This window comes from Triticum urartu, chromosome 6A (genome assembly GCF_056163025.1).
Source record: "Triticum urartu cultivar PI428250 chromosome 6A, HENAU_Tu73, whole genome shotgun sequence".
In the NCBI taxonomy this organism is placed as follows: Eukaryota; Viridiplantae; Streptophyta; class Magnoliopsida; order Poales; family Poaceae; genus Triticum; species Triticum urartu.
Genome location: NC_141878.1, coordinates 276,174,206 through 276,192,104, shown reverse-complemented (window position 1 = coordinate 276,192,104; position 17,899 = coordinate 276,174,206).

Here is a 17,899-nt window from a genome sequence, read left to right as displayed (position 1 = left end):
AATAAAGGTGTCGCCTCGATAACTGGATATATATTAAATGAAGGAAATCTCCAATATCAACGGATGGATGACGTCAGGACGGTTTATCGTAATTTTGAAGTATGACGTCACGGCAGTTTACAAGATCAAAAATGAAGACAAGAGAGAAGATTTTTTCTAAAGTGTGGAAGATTGACATGAACAAGTTCAAACCAATCTGGGGCCTAATGTTGGGGATATTACTACTGGAGGTAAACCGGCCTTATGTAGCCGGGTTGACTCTTGGAAGATTAGAAGCCCATGAAGATGTAAAGATGCTGGCGCTTTACGGAGGGCCCAAAGGCGAGTTAAAGTATGTAAATGTAAACCGGCCTAGTCATGTAACTTGTATAGTAAGATAGAAAGAGAGAGGCCGAACCGGACACGTTTATAAACCGGCTTCAGGACTCTGTAGCCCGGCAGGCGTCAACCTATGTATATAAAGGGACGACCCGGCCGCGGTTTAGGGACAGACAACAACAACTCGAGAGCCAGACAAAGCGGATTCGCTCCCTGGCCTTCGAAACCCTAGCAATACCAATCACAACTAGACGTAGGCTTTTACCTTCATCGAAGGGGCCGAACTAGTATAAACTCCCGTCTCCCTTGTCCGGTTTAACCCCTTTAAGCTAAACCGTTGCGATGGCTCCACGACTAAGTCCTTTCACGATGAAATCTGCCATGACAAACCCATGACACAAAGGGAGCATATCAATATCATCACAAGAAAAACAAATGCCAATAACCATGGGCTTGTCATCTATGCCATAAGTGCAAATTGGGTTAATCTGAATGGCATATGCATAGTCACTATGAATAGATTGCAAATATTACATGTGGTCGATCTCATGCATAGCATATGACAAGTCAAGCGGATTGGCAAACATGATGTGACCGAGAGAATTAGCACAAGAAATCCTATGTAACAAGGCATCACAACTAATAGACTCCACATGGAAATCATCATACTCATCATAAATGGGTAAATCATTGCATGGGGAAGTCACACTAGCATGAAGCATGGAAATAGGTTGATCAACATCATGCAAGCAATCAACGTCAAGAATGTCCACTAGTGGGACTAGAGCATCACCTTCACCAATGTTACCTTTGTCATTCCACTCATGTGGTGTATGTGAGGTGGGAAAGACCAAATGGTGGTCATCTTCATCTTGATGGAACCATGTGGGGGGTGCATCACATTCCACCATGGCCATTGTCTTGTCTAAAGGTAGGACGAAGTCGTCGAGAATTGGCGCGTCATCATATAAGGGACCTAGCACCAAATGAGAAGACACAATAGGGGTAGAGGTCAAGTCGTTAGTGTTGAAAGGGGCCTCACATGACCTATCAACTATCTCACTCTCTCTATGTGGTGGTTCACTCAGTCCCTCAAAATAGGTGCACTCAAACTCACATATGGTAGAGTCACTCATCTCACTCAAGAGGTGGGGGTTGTGGCTCTCCTCACATGTGAATTGTGGCAACACATATATGGGGCTAGTGGTGAAGTCACTCTCGCTCTCAATATGGTGGCACAAGTCACTCAAGTCATCATACGTCGCCGTGGTCGATTGGAAAATCCCATGCTCAACCATCTCATTGTTGTCGCCGTGGATGAAGGCCGAAGATGGCACATCATCACTCTCTCCTCCTAAGATGGAAGCATCATCCTTGCTCGTCACCATGTCGCTCGCCTCCAAAGCTTGGTCCTTGATGGTGTCCGTAGTCGTAGTCGTCGCCGCACCATGTTGAAAAAGAGTCGAAGTAGACTCGGCATCGTCAATGCCACAAAGAGGGATGGCAGTGAAGTTGAACTTGGGAGCATCGTCTTGGAGCTCGTCGGGCTTGGACATCGTGGTGGTACTAGCCTCATGCTCGTTCTCATGGAGCTTGGTCGTCGTGAAGTGAGCTTGGGGTGAAGAAGCTTTGGCCTTCATGAGTTCTTGTTCCGCCTTGGGAGCACCAACGTAGTTGTCGTCGAGGGACTTGTAGTTCTCGAGGAAGATCGTCTTGGAGATGTTGTTGTGCAATCCCATCATGAAGTGGAACTTCATTGAAATGGGGTCGTCCACGCCGGCTCGTCGCAAGGCAATGTTCATCTCCTTGAAGTACGCGTCGATGGACTTGGATCCTTGGGTGGTGTTCTCCAATTGGCGTAGAAGTTGTTCCGTGTAGGTTGGAGGCACAAACTCTCGCCGCAAAGCTCTCTTCGTCTTGGGCCAACTCATGTCGTAGGTCTCTGAAGGTGCACACGAGAAATGAAATGCGCCAGCAAATCAAACCTGTGGTATAATGGTGATGGCTTAACGTGGAGAAAATTTATAGGTGAAACAATGAACTCATATCTTCATTTCAAAATTAGTACGTCTTCATTTCAAACGAAATTATTCTCTTTGTGCACACGAGCACTTAGAGGCAACCATTTGCATAGGCCTTTCCGCGCGGTGACCGGCGATATATTTCACCCCTTTCACCTAGGCCACCAACCCCTGATAGAGGCGAAGGTGTCCCGATGTTTCGATGAGATAGATATCGTTTTCTGTGGGAGTCGACTTTGATGATCCGACTACGAACGTGCAAAGACGTTGCGCCTTAGCAATCGCTAAACCAACTTCCAAGGGTTATTGACCACGCCGGAGCACAATCAACTTGACCACGAGGGTCTATTTCCCGCGAGAAAACGAAGAACAAACAAGAAACTGAGATTGCAATATGGATATCGCGAATATAAGATGAAAGCTTTATTGTTCAAGGTGGGGTTCTGTGACGTCTTGGTCTGGTCGTTGGACACAAACGAAGTACGCGAAGTTGCAGCTATGGCGAACTTTTAATCTAAACAAAACCCGAAGTCTAAACGACGCCCTAAGGGCTGTATATATGGAGGAAGAGGGGGGGATTTTGTGGTCCCTGGAGGAGGGGTCCGAAACCAACCCTAACTCTTGTTTCCCTACACATACGGACTCTAAAAACAGCCTATACTTAAGTATTTCAAAAATACATGGGCCTGGCCCAATAATAAGGTGACGCAGCACCTAGAATAGCCTCTAGACGAAATTTATGAAGTGCCATCTTGTATATTTCTTCCAAGGCTTCATGCACTCCTTATGGTGGCTTCAAAGTCCTGAAATCATCACTTGTAACTCCGTTCTTGATCCCCTTGCGCATGCCATCATCTCCATGCTTGAACTTGCTCCAAGGTTCATCTTTCTTGTCCAAACTAGGCCCTTCATTTGTAAGCAAAACAAATGTATCCAATTTAGGCAGCATCATATTCTCATGAACATTAGAATCGTTACCAAGAAACGAAAGTACCTGATAATTCAATTGGCGTGCGCGAGCTCTAGTAATTGGTCCAGTATGTATAGCAGCAGGGGCTGTGGGTGTAACAATGGTATTGATGTACTCATCATCATCCCCTTCTTGAAATGAAGTCGTCCTCGACGAAAGCTCATCGTCCTCACCCAAATAAGGCTTCAAATCTGCAATGTTAAAAGTGGGACTAACCCCGAAATTTGCAGGCAGCTCAAGTTTATATGCATTATCATTTATTTTCTCTAACACCTTAAAAGGACCAGCAGCATGTGGCATTAGCTTTGGTTTGCGCAAATTAGGAAATCTATCCTTACGCAAATGTAACCAAACAAGATATCCAGGTGCAAACACAACATGTTTTCTACCCTTATCTCCAGTAAGTTTATATTTAGCATTCATACGCTCAATGTTTTCCTTAGTTAACTCATGCATTTTTAAAATCAATTCAGCACGTTCTTTAGCATCAATTAACCTTCTACGAAGATGGAAGAGGCAACAAATCAATAGGTGCACGAGGTAGGAAACCATACACAATTTCAAAAGGGCACATCTTAGTAGTAGAATGCAATGAACGATTATAAGCAAATTCAATATGAGGCAAGCATTCTTACCACATTTTCTTATTATTCTTTAAAACAGCCCTAAGCATAGTAGACAATGTTCTATTGACTACTTCAGTTTGTCCATCAGTTTGGGGGTGACAAGTAGTACTAAAAAGCAGTTTAGTCCCCAACTTAGCCCATAAACATCTCCAAAAGTGGCTAAGAAATTTAGTATCATGATCTGAAACAATAGTATTTGGCACACCATGCAAGCAAATAATTTCACGAAAGAACAAATCAGCAACATTAACAGCATCATCGCTTTTATGACATGGTATAAAGTGTGTCATTTTCGAGAACCTATCCACAACAACAAATATGATATCCCTCCCCTTCTTTGTTCGAGGTAAACCTAAAACAAAGTCCATAGATATATCCTCCCAAGGAACACTAGGTACAGGCAAAGGCATATATAAACCATGAGATTGAGTCGTGACTTAGCTTTTTGACATGTAGTGCAGCGAGCAACAAAATGCTCAACATCCCATCTCATCTTTGGCCAAAAGAAATGTGTAGCAAGTATATCCTCCGTCTTCTTGACACCAAAGTGTCCCATTAATCCTCCTCCATGCGCCTCCTACAACAACAAAAGACGAACGGAGCTAGCTGGAATGCATAGCTTGTTAGCACGAAATACAAATCCATCGTTAAGAACGAACTTGTTCCAAGTTCTCCCTTCCTTACAATTCTGCAATACATCTTTAAATTCAGCATCATGAACATATTGATCTTTGATGGTCTCCAAACCAAATATTTTAAAGTCAAGTTGTGAAAGCATAGTATAACGACGAGACAATGCATCAGCAATAACATTTTATTTACCCTTCTTGTGTTTAATGACATAAGGGAAAGTCTCAATGAATTCAACCCATTTAGCATGTCCACGGTTCAGTTTTGCTTGACTTTTAATGTGTTTCAAAGATTCATGATCAGAAAGTATAACAAATTCCTTGGGCCATAAATAATGTTGCCATGTTTATAAGGTCCAAACAAGAGCATATAATTCTTTATCATAAGTAGAATAGTTCAGACTAGGCCCACTCAATTTTTCAGAAAAGTATGCAATAGGTTTGCCATCTTGTAATAACACACCTCGTAATACAATTCCACTAGCATCACATTCAAGCTCAAAAGTCTTATTAAAATCAGGAAGTTGGAGTAAAGGAGCATTTGTCAAATTATCTTTCAATACCATGAAGGCTTCTTCCTGTGCGGTACCCCAAACAAAAGCCACATCCTTCTTCGTAAGCTCATTGAGAGGTGCAGCAATGGTGCTGAAATCTCTCACAAAATGCCTATATAAACCAGCGAGGCCAAGGAAACTCCTCACTTGTTTGACCGTTTTGGGCTGCGGCCAACTCTCAATAGCTTCAATCTTGGCTTTATCAACTTCAATTCCCTGTGGAGTAACAACATAGCCAAGAAAAGATACTAGGTCGGTGCAAAAGGTGCACTTTCCAAGGTTACCAAACAAACGTGCACCACGTAGATCAATAAAAACAGCACGTAAATGTTCCAAATGTTCCTCCAAAGATTTGCTATAAATCAATATGTCATCAAAGTAAACTACCACAAATCGTCCAATGAAAGCACGTAAAACTTCGTTCATTAATCTCATGAAAGTACTAGGTGCATTAGTTAACCCAAAAGGCATAACTAACCACTCATATAATCGAAACTTAGTTTTAAATGTCGTTTTCCATTCATCTCCCAATATCATACGAATTTGATGGTATCCACTACGCAAATCAACTTTGGAGAATATTGTAGAGCCACTCAATTCATCAAGATCATCTAGCCTAGGAATAGGATGACGATAACGAATAGTAATATTATTAATGCCTCTACAATCAACACACATACACAACGTAACATCCTTCTTCGGCACTAAAATGATAGGAACAACACAAGGACTAAGGGATTCGCGTATGTAACCTTTGTCGAGCAGTTCTTGTACTTGACGCATAATCTCCTTCGTCTCCTCTGGATTGGTATGGTATGGTGCACGGTTGGGTAATGATGCACCAGGAATTAAGTCAATTTGATGCTCAATCCCTCGAATAGGTGGTAATCCCGGTGGCACGTCTTCTGGAAAGACGTCAGCGAACTCCTGCAAAATGTTAGTGACATCAGGAGGCAAAGAGGAAGGCACGTCCTCGAAAGAAAATAATGCCTCTTTGCACACAAAAGCATAGCAAATAGATTTGCTGGAATCTAGCTCATCAATATCAGATTTTGTGGCAAGTAAACATGCACTTTTCAATTTAATTTCAGAAGCAACACTAGATGGTTTATTATTAGGTTTCATTTGTTGCTCAAATTCTTTTGCCACAATCTGATTTTCACTCTTATTTTTCTCCTGTTTTGCTTTATTAGCTCTATTAATATCATCTTTCAAAATGGATTCAGGAGTCATAGGAAGCAAAGTAATATTTTTATCTTTATGAACAAGAGTATACTGATTGTTTCTACCATGGTGTACAGAATTTTTATCAAGTAATAAGGAACATGCTTGCATAGGTACCACATCACAATCAACATAATCAGCATATGTAGAGATACTAAAATGCACACGAACAGTACGTGTGACCTTAACCTTGCCGCTGTTATTGAACCATTGGATGTAGTAAGGATGTGGATGTGGTCTGGTGGTGAGAGATAGCTTCTCCACCATCTCTATGCTAGCCAAGTTATTGCAGCTCCCTCCATCTATGATGACGCGAACAGAACGTTCCTTCACAACTCCCTTTGTATGGAACAAATTATGCCTCTGATTTTGCTCAGCTTGTGTAACCTGCACACTCAAAACAAGTTGAGCAACTAAACATTCATACATGTCAGCATCTTCAGCAGCCATGTATTGCGTCTCATGATCAGAATCGTCTCCACCGTGTTCTTCATGTGTAATAAGAGCCAACGTCGCCTCATCATAGTCACTAGCGGACTCATACCCACCATCCTTAGTAGCAATCATCACGCGCTGAGACTGGCATTCTCTCGCAAAATGTCCTCTTCCCTTACAACGACGACAAATAATATCACTTGTGTGCCTTGTTGATGCCATGGAAGAAGAAGAGCTCTGCGCAGGCCCGACAGGTGTGCTCTTGGCAGATAGTGGTGGTTGTGCCTGCTTTCTTGTATCACGGCTGGAGGTGGCACCTGATGGAGGTGCTGGTGTGGTGGAAGTAGAGGATGCATGTGGTGTCCATGATGAAGAACGACCTGCAGAAAAGTTAGTTCACGCCAATGCCTGTCGATCCTGCACTTCACGTTCAGCTTTACAAGCAAGATGGAATAAACGAGTGATATTAGTATACTCCTTATACTCTAGAATGGTCTAAATATCTCTATTTAATCCACCCATAAAACGTGCAAGCATAGCTTCATTCTCCTCAACAATACCACATCTAATCATGCCAGTTTGTAATTCCTGATAATATTCTTCTACAGAATTTTTTCCTTGTATTAAACGCTACAATTTTTTAAGTAATTCACGTTGATAATATGGTGGAACCCAACGAGTACGCACATCAGTTTTCAAAGCAGCCCAAGTAGCTGGAATAGGATATAATCTACAATGCTCAGACGACCAAACACATGCAAAACTAGTGAATGCATAAACAGCAGCAGGAACACGTCTCTCCTCGGGATATTGTAAACATGTAAATCGTTGTTCAGTTTCTAACTCCCAAGTAAGATATATATCAGGAACATATCTACCCTCAAATGGTGGAATATTCAATTTTAGTTTAGGGAGATGGTCATGATCTCGTACTTGAGGGTGATCCCTACCATTGCCATTATTTGCATGTGGACGAACTGGTGGTTGCTGTGCTGGTGGTGGCATGTAGTTCTGATTTTAATCAACCTCATCCTCGTAATGTCCTGCAAAATCATCCTCCTCCGCATCAGCAGCAGGAGCCACAGAAGTATCAACAGCAGCACCAACAGTTTGGCCAGGTGCAAGAGGGAGACGGCTCGCTCGGTGGAGGGCTTTTCCGTGATGTGTAGGTAGTTGTTGTTGTTGTTGTTGTAGAGGTGCGTTAGGTGCAGCCGGTGGTGGTGGTGGAAGACGCACGAGCAATTCATTAAACATGTTATCAAGCTTTGTTTCGAACGTCTTCTCCATGCCATCTATCTTCTCCATGGCCTCTTCAAATCTGTTTAGCACATCTTGCACTTGTCCACTCATCATTTGCTAAAATTTATCATGCAACTCCTTATTCGTCATGTTCTTCCAGTCAGTCTCGTCGGCTTGTGATCCTGCCGTTGTTAGGAACAATAGAAACACACAAGAATATGATCCTACAGACTACTAACAAGAGGTGGTGGTGGTGTCACAAATCCGTCAAGCAAATCTCAAATTCTTACTGGTTCTAAGCCAGCAGCAGGCGGTGATCGGCAACCGTCGTAGTCAAAACTCTCAAAGCTTGGATAGAGCGATCACCAGGGAGAGTCAAACGCATGACATAGATGTATGTGGAGCTGGGAAGGCTTATAATATGTTAGCAAAAAGGGTCATCAATAATCAATTCAGAGATGCAAAGTTGAATAAACGCTCAACGACGGTACTGTGCTGGTCCTAGGCTAGACCGTGCTAGAGACGCGAGCCTAGAACACTAACAAAATCACGGCGCTGCACGTAAACAATGGAGGAGCACACTCTGATTTTTTTTATTTTTTTCACTTTTTTTGCACTTTTTTTCCTCTTTTTTTTGCTCCGCAACAAATTTTTTTCGAAAAAGTCTACAAATGGTCTAAAAACTGCCTAGCTAGAATTTTTTTTTGAGTTTGGAACTATTTTTCTTCTGCGGGTAGCACGTAATCTTGGGAGTCCTACTCTGTCACGACTCGGAGTATGGCGTGATCTGGAACTCGAAAACAAAGCAACAAATACTGGACTCGGACTGGTGGCGGAGATGAATCTGGTGGAACTCGGACTGTGGTGGTATATCTGGACTCGGATTGGTGGTGGTATATGGCGATGGTATATCTGGACTCGGATTGGTGGTGGTGGTATATGGCGATGGTATATGTGGACTCGGATTGGTGGTGGTATATGGCAGCGGCAATGTATATGGTGGGGTGGTGGTATATGGTAATGATGATGACGATGGTGCGGCGGCGGCGTGACAACCTGTGAACAGAACTCGAAACTCTAAGGGACTAGACGCTAAGACCAGCAACTCGACACGATGATCCAACCGCAAATTCAACAAAGCAAAACTCTAAAAAGACTATGCAAAGGCTCAGATTGGTTCGGATATGATGACCTAACCCTAATTTTTTTGGCCTTTTCGTGGACTATAGGTATGAAGAACAGACTCGACCTAAACTTCGAAAAACTGTAAAATCTCACCGAGCAACCTGGAAATCTGATACCACTTGATAGAGGCAACGGTGTCCCGTCTTTTGATGAGATAGTGGCTATCATTTTAGAGGAAGTCAACTTTGACGATCCGACTACGAACGTGCGAGGACGTCGCGCCTTAGCAATCGCTAAACCAACTCCGAGGGGTTATTGACCACGCCGGAGCATGATCAACCTGACCACGAGGGCCTGTTTCCTACGAGCAAACGAAGAACAAGCAAGAAACTGAGATTGGAATCTGGATATCGCGAATATAAGATGAAAGCTTTATTGATCAAGGTGGGGTTCTGTGACGTCTTGGTCTGGTCGTTGGACACAAACGAAGTACGCGAAGTTGCAGCTATGGCGAACTTTTAATCTAAACAAAACCCCAAAGTCTAAACGATGCCCTAAGGGCTGTATATATGGAGGAGAGAGGGGGAATTTCGTGGCCCTTGGTGGAGGGGTCCGAAACCAACCCTAACTCTTGTTTCCCCACACATACGGACTCTAAAAATAGCCTATACTTAAGTACTTCGAAAATACATGGGCCTGGCCCAATAATAAGGTGATGCAGCACCTAGAATAGCCTCTGGACGAAATTTATGAAGTGGCATCTTGTATATTTCGTCCCATGCTTCATGCACTCATTATGGTGGCTTCAGAGTCCTGGAATCATCACTTGTAACTCCGTTCTTGTTCCCCTTGCGCATGCCATCATCTCCATGCTTGAACTTGCTCCAAGGTTCATCTTTCTTGTCCAAGCTAGGTCCTTCATTTGTAAGTAAAACAAATGTATCCAATTTAGGCAGCATCATATTCTCATGAACATTAGAATCGTTACCAAGAAACGAAAGTACCTGATAATTCAATTGGCGTGCGCGAACTCTAGTAATTGGTCTAGTATGTATAGCAGCAGGGGCTGTGGGTGTAACAATGGTATTGATGTCCTCATCAGAACCACCAAAAAGAGAGTGAGCGCCACAAGCCCAAATTAAGTGCCTCCACGATGAGCGACAAGAAAAACTTAGTCCTACTTGCCACCAAATGTGAGATGAGAGAAGTGTGTGAGAACCCATCAAGTGTCCTACACTATGTCCTATTGTGCAAGGACGAGGCACCAAAAACTAACACCTCTCACAATCTACCTTTGGTGTTATCTTCTCTATTGCAGGAATTTCAAGATGTTCTCCCCAATGAGCTACCTCCGGGACTACCTCCACTACGAGGCATTGAGCACCGCATCGACCTCATCCCCGGAGCACCGCTTTCGAACAAAGCTCCCTACCGCGTCAACCCCGAAGAAACCAAAGAAATTCAAAGGCAAGTAAAGCATCTCATGGACCATGGACATGTGCGTGAATGTTTGAGTCCTTGTGCCATACTGGTCATTCTTGTGCCAAAACGAGACGGTAGCTTTCGCATGTGCTCCGATTGTAGACCTATCAATGCTATCACCGTTCGCTATCGATATCCCATTCCACGCCTAGATGATATGCTAGATGAACTTAGTGGTGCCACTATATTTTCCAAAATTGATCTTAAGAGTGGTTACTATCAAATCCGCATACAAGAAGGTGATGAATGGAAAACCGCATTCAAAACCAAGTTTGGTTTGTATGAGTGGTTAGTCATGCCTATGGATCTCTCGGAAGCACCGGGCACTTTTATGCGCCTTATGAATCATGTCTTTCACCCTTACATTGGTATATTTGTTGTGGTTTACTTTGATGGCATTCCTATGTTTAGCAAATTTATCAAAGAGCATGTCACTCATGTCTGCACCGTTTTGCACACTCTTAGAAAAGAGCGCCTCTATGCTAATATGGAGAAATGCCTTTTTGGTGTTGATAAGCTCGTTTTCTTGGGTTTTGTTGTTTCTTCTAAGGGTGTTCATGTAGATGAGTCCAAGATCAATGCTATTAAGACTTGGCCGCAACCAACCAACTTGCATCAAGTGCGTAGTTTCCTTGGTCTTGCGGGTTTCTATCGTCGCTTTGTGAAGGATTTTAGCACCATTGCTTCGCCTTTGCATGCTTTGAGCAAGAAGAATGCGCCTTTTATTTGGGGACCATCCCAAGATATCGCATTCAATGAGCTTAAGAATTTTCTTACTCATGCTCCATGCTTGCTTTACCCAACTTCGATAAACCTTTTGAAATTCATTGTGATGCTAGTGGTAATGGCATAGGAGGTATGTTAACGCAAGAGAAGCGCCCCATAGCTTACTTTAGTGAGAAACTTTTCGGAGCGCAACCCAATTACCCTATCTACGACAAAGAGCTATATGCTTTAGTCTGCATTTTGCATGAATGGCAACATTACCTTCGTCCCCATGAGTTTATCATTCATACCGATCATGAGACTCTCAAGTACCTTAAGGGACAAACAAAGTTGAACAAACGTCATGCTAAATGGAGTGAATTTATTGAGTCTTTTCCCTATGTCATAAAGTACATCAAGGGCAAAGAAAACATCGTAGCGGATGCTCTTTCCCGCATATGCATGCTTGTCATGCAACTTGAGTTAGATGTCATTGGCTTCAAGCATATTAAAGACTTGTATGCGCATGATGCACCTTTTGCTACTCCTTATGCCAAGTGTTTGTCGCATACATCTTGGGAACGCTATTACCTGAAAGACGGATATCTTATGAGAGCTAACAAACTTTGCATTCCTGAGTCCTCTCTTCATTTGTTGCTTTTGCAGGAATCCCATGGAGGAGGCTTAATGGGACACTTCGGACGCGACAAGACGTTCGCCACTCTCTCGAAGAGCTACTTTTGGCCAAAGATGTTTCGGTATGTCAATCGTTTCACCAACCGGTGTTCTACATGTCGCAAAGCTAAGTCCAAAGCTCAATCTCATGGTCTCTATATGCCCTTACCAATTCCATACCAACCTTGGGAAGACATTAGCATGGACTTTGTACTTGGTTTTCCTAGAACTCGAAATGGCAAGGACCCCGTGTTTGTTGTTGTGGACCGTTTCTCCAAAATGGCTCATTTCATTCCTTGCAACAAGATAGACGATGCTTCACATGTTGCAAATTTGTTTTGTAGGGAAATATTACGTCTTCATGGAATGCCAAGGACAATTGTCTCGGACCGCGACGTCAAGTTCTTGAGTTACTTTTGGAAGACCTTATGCACCAAGCTCGGAATCAAGTTACTCTTCTCCACGGGGTACCACCCTCAAACCGACGGCCAAACGGAGGTGACGAACCGTACACTCTCCACTCTACTACGAGTCTTGATCAAGAAGAACATCAAGGAGTGGGAGGAGTGTCTCCCAGTCGCCGAGTTCGCCTACAACCGTGCAAGACATTCAACTACCGGCAAGTCCCCTTTCGAGGTCGTCTATGGATTCAACCCATTGTCCCCATTGGACATTCTTCCTCTACCACTACAAGAGCGCATCAACATGGACGCGAGCGACCGAGTGAACCACCTTAAGAAGATGCATGAAGATACACGACACACCATAGAGCGCCAAGCACAATGACTCGCGACCAAGCGCAACTCCAACAAGTCCCCAGTGGTATTCCAACCGGGAGACCTAGTTTGGGTACATCTCCGCAAGGATCGTTTTCCCAAGGAGCGCAAGTCCAAGCTCCTTCTAAGAGCCGATGGCCCATTCAAGGTACTCGCACGCTACAACGACAACGCCTACAAGGTTGACATCCCATGAGACAAGTACAATGTGAGCAACACATTCAAAGTCAAAGACTTGGCCAAGTACCATGGTGATGAAGATCACGATCCATGGACGGTCCTCTCCCAAGGGGGGGAGATGATGCGGAGCATCCTTCCATCATCCCCATGGACTCTACACCGACACATCAAGCCCCACGTGGACCTATGACAAGAGCTAAAGCACGTGCTTTGGAAACCAAGGTGAACTCCTTCCTACTTAGCTTGCATATGGATACGAATGGAACATTGTTGCTACCTCACCAAGATACGCTATGTCTCATTAGGTACGAAGAGGAACACCACCAAGAGGCTCAGGAGCACCCCCAAGGAGAAGAGAAACCACCCCAAGGCCACGCGGACCAAGAAGGAGTGCAACGGCAACAAAACTGGAAGTCCCAGGTGACCCCGTGCGCACGGGCCCCCGAGACCCCGTGCCCACGGACTACCCAAGAAGTTGACGCTGGAGCACCCCGTGCGCACGGGCCTGTACCATGCCCACGGGACCCCCGTGCGCACGGGCCCAACTTACCCCGTGCGCACGTGTAACGACCCGACCCAAAATCGGTCAAGTCTCTGTGTAGCTGTACCATCTCAAGATCATGCTGGCACACACAGTACATTGATGAAAAGATTCAAAGTTCAATCACACCTGAATTTATTACACGATTCTCATATCGAGTCTTTATTACAATAGAATAAATTCGGCCGAAGGACAACTCATGAGAAATAAACTAAATAAGCTGCGGAAGCGTAGACGAATAGCGAGTCCATCCGACTCCAAAGGGCAATCGCCAAGCGTGGATCGTAGCCTCACTCCTGATCGGAAAACTCCTCTGCAACATAAGACGTTACAGCCATGTAGGTCAGCATTCTGAATATGCTGGCAAGTCATAGAGAAAACAACAATAATAATGCTAACACTATATGCAATTTGGCTGTGGAGCTCTAAGTTTAATGTTTTTTGCGAAAAAGCCAATTTTCCCTATGACAAAAGTACTTTCTCGCAATTACTACAAAATGTTGGTTGTTATTGAGATGGTTCTGCCAACCAATGTCTCATTCCCGATTATTAAATAACCCCTCAATTAATTTATTAAGTTCGGTGTTGAGATTTCCGAAATACTCCAATTTCCAGAGGCTCATTTGTCCGTAACCGGGGACACGACTAATTGATTAGGTTGTTACTCTGCAGAGTCTTGTGCACTTTACCCGCAAGAATCGTTCCCTCCTTTATGTCCTCGCACTGCCTGGTGTTTGAAGACGGGATGAACGAAACAGGGTCTTCCATAGAGTTTCTCTGAGCACTGCCGGTACCCATCCATGTCCTACCGTTCTTCTACATCTGCTGGCACCGTCCGTCCAGAGTCATGCCTAAGGTTAACCCAGCCAGAGCCCATAATGGCTTGCGGCTGCACAGGTAAGCTTCCGGTCAAGGGGTATCCATCTGTCTCTTCGTGGCTGGGTGAAGCTTTCCGCAAGATGTCATGGTGCTTCTCCATGCATCCTGGCCATCCGCTAGTTCCTCCAGGGTACCCGTCAACCGTCCTCCACCCAGTAGTGAATTTGAAGTCCATCTTGAGCTTGAAGTCATGGGGTTGTCATCATCTTGACTCTCACATCTCCCTTATGAATCACTCAACCAACCCCGTCTACGAGCATAGCAAAAATAAACTACATCGTCCCGGGCAATGGTAACAAGGGGAATTGGGTTCATCCTACCTTATGATACTACTCAAGAACATAACTTAAAATTCTCCTACTGCATGCATGGTGGGGAGGAACAATTCTAATGCAACAAAATCATAGGTATTGTAAAAACATGATCAAATGACTTGCCTGGCTGACGGTCTTCAAATGCTAGTGACTCGAGATAGCAAGCTTCGCACTCCGGAAATTCTATCGAGTCAAACAATAGCACAAATAAGTATTTCACTAAAGACATATCAGCAACTGAAGGGAAACACACAAGCACTCAAAGAAAACTCGAGGAAAAAAATCAAGGTTTCCATCACATCAAGCAACCACAAAAAAATAGTTTTGACCTACTAACACTTTTCTTTACAGATCCAAAACAATGGTTTCACTAACTAACATAAAGGAAAACAGCATACAAACTAGGTGCAAAAAGAATCAAACCAATATCTATTATAGAACTCCTGTTACACCTAAAACAAAACTAATAAGAAAATAAAATAAAACTTTTTATTTTGCTGTAAATAAATGTTCACTCTCTGTAACTACAGAAACTAATCTAAAATAAATTATAACATAGGAGAAATAAAATTTAAAAATAACTAGAACAGCAGAAAACAACAGCAAGCTAAATAAACTAGAAAAGCTTGTTTTCACATAAAAACTATTTTTAATAAAGACTATAAATGCCCAAATAAATTCCTACTTCTAGGAAAGGTCAAAACAAAGCAGTGACAAAAAGAATCACGAAAATAAAATAATCCTAACTCAATTTATAGCGGAAAAACTAATCTGACTAAAACTAATATAAAACAATTTTTAAAAACCTAAACATGGCCGAATCTAATTTCTATAGCAACTATAGGAAATTTGCAAGCTAGAGAAAAAAGAATCAACTAAAAATATTAATTAACTTAAAAGATATAGATTTTACAAAACTGGAACTATTCTGTTTTAAAAACAGAAATTAAAATAAAACTAAACAAAAACTATCGCGCTAATGGGCCGAAAGGTGAGAGATCGGAAACTAAATAGCGCTCGGGCGATAAATAGACTAAACCATGCACGCGCTTAATAACAGAAAACCGACCGGTTCAATCTAACTAAACCAGGTAACTAAACCAAAAAAAAACCACCTAAAACCGATCTAATCTGAATAAAACCTAACCCTTCACTACTTCTAATCTACGGCGTATATTGCAGATCAAACGGTGGAGGGGAGGTGGCGGCTTACTACGGCAGTGATCGACGGCGACAGAGGGTGGCGGAGGTCGGCGTCGAGCGGGGCGGGGTCTCCGGCGGTCGGCGAACGTGGCGAAGATGTCGGGCGGATGCGGTGGATCGAGGCGGAGGTGGTGGTGATCTCAGTGGCGATCGAGGGTGACGGTAGCGAGCGACACGAGCTCGACAGAGCTCCTGGTGAGCTCCAACTCCGGCGACGGGTGGCGATGCTCAAGGCGGCGGCTCCGACGATCCCTGGGCGAGGAGAGGATGTCAAAGAGGTGTGGGATGAAGTGGAGGTTCGGGTGAATGTGCTGGGAGGGGCAGAGAAGGCTCACCGGCGTTGGGAGTGGCGGCGAACCGAGGCGACGGCGGCGAGATGCGTTCGGCGAGGGCGTGGGCGGTCGTGGGTTTCGGGGTTGGGGTTTTAGGGGGATCGAGAGAGGAGAGGCATATGTATTTATAGGACTTCTTTCTTGGGGAGGAGGTCAAGTCAGGCTAGGGTTTTGGCGAAGGCTCGGACTCGGCCGGCGCGAGCGCGTGCGGGATATGCGCGCGTGGCTTGCGGGAGGAGGAAGACGGGGTGGGGCCGGCGCGTCAGTGAGAGAGGGAGAGGTGGGTTCGGTCGGGCGACCGATATGAAGGAGGCTCGGGCGTGCGCCGCGCTGGGCTAGCGGCCTTGGCGCTGGTTGGGCTGCGGCCTTGCTGGCTGGGCCGGTTGGCCTGGGCGTCGGCCGGGCCGGTTGGCCTGGATCGCGCCTGGGCCTTTTCCTTTTTTTTTGAATTAAGGCAGAGAGAAAAAATAAAATAAGAGAAATCTATAATATTTTTATATAGGACACATATATATCTCAAAATTCTCAGGGGAATTAATCCTATAGCATGGACATTTTTATAGAGGCAAAACAGAAACAAAAAAACATTTTCTGCAAACTCCAAATAAAATTCAAATTTGAATTCAAACCTTTTGGCAATATTTTCTTCTGACATTTTTGGAGTGTCATGTTAGCTCCTCTCATACTTTTTCTCAAGTATTTGTCAGGGATATTGAGGTAGATTTTCAAATGCCAAGTTGAATCCTAATTCAACCAAAACTCAAAAGCCTCTGAAAATTTCCAAATGTCACTCAAATCAAACAAAATGCATAGATGCTTAGCTAATAATTGTAAAACATTCAAATTGAAAATTTGGGATGTTACAAACCTACCCACCTTAAGATGAATCTCGCCCTCGAGAGTCGGGTTGGCTAGCAAATAGGTGCGGGTGGTCTCGACGGAGATCTTCTTCTCGCACCCAGGTGGCTTCCTCCTCGGAATGATGACTCCACAGAACCTTGCAAAACTTGATGATCTTGCTGCGGGTAACTCTGTTCGCAGTCTCGAGAATCCTGATGGGTTTCTCCTCATAAGTCAGATCACTGTCGAGCTGTATGGCCTCTAGGGGCACTGTGTCTCTCAAAGGAATATCGGCCATCTCAGCATGGCATTTCTTCAGCTGGAAAACATGGAAGATATCATGAACTCCTGACAATCCTTCCGGCAATTCCAGCTTGTATGCAACTTCTCCTCTGCGTTCGAGGATTTTGTAGGGGCCAATGAACCTGGGTGCTAATTTTCCTTTAACCCCAAATATCTTGATTCCACGAAGTGGGGACACACGGAGATATGCTCGATCTCCAACTTCATACGTTATCTCCTTGCGTTTACTGTCGGCATAACTCTTCTGTCTCGACTGGGCTATCTTGAGTCTATCTCGAATCAGCTTGACTTTCTCTTCGGAGTCTCTGATAAGATCGGGACCAAAAAGTTTTCGGTCTCCAACACCATCCCACAGTAATGGTGTTCTGCACCTCCTGCCGTATAGAGCTTCGAAAGGGGCCATCTTTAGACTGGTCTGATAGCTGTTGTTGTACGAGAACTCTGCGTATGGCAAATTGTCATCCCAGCTAGACCCGTAGTCTAGCACACAGGCTCTCAACATGTCCTCCAGAATCTGGTTGACTCTTT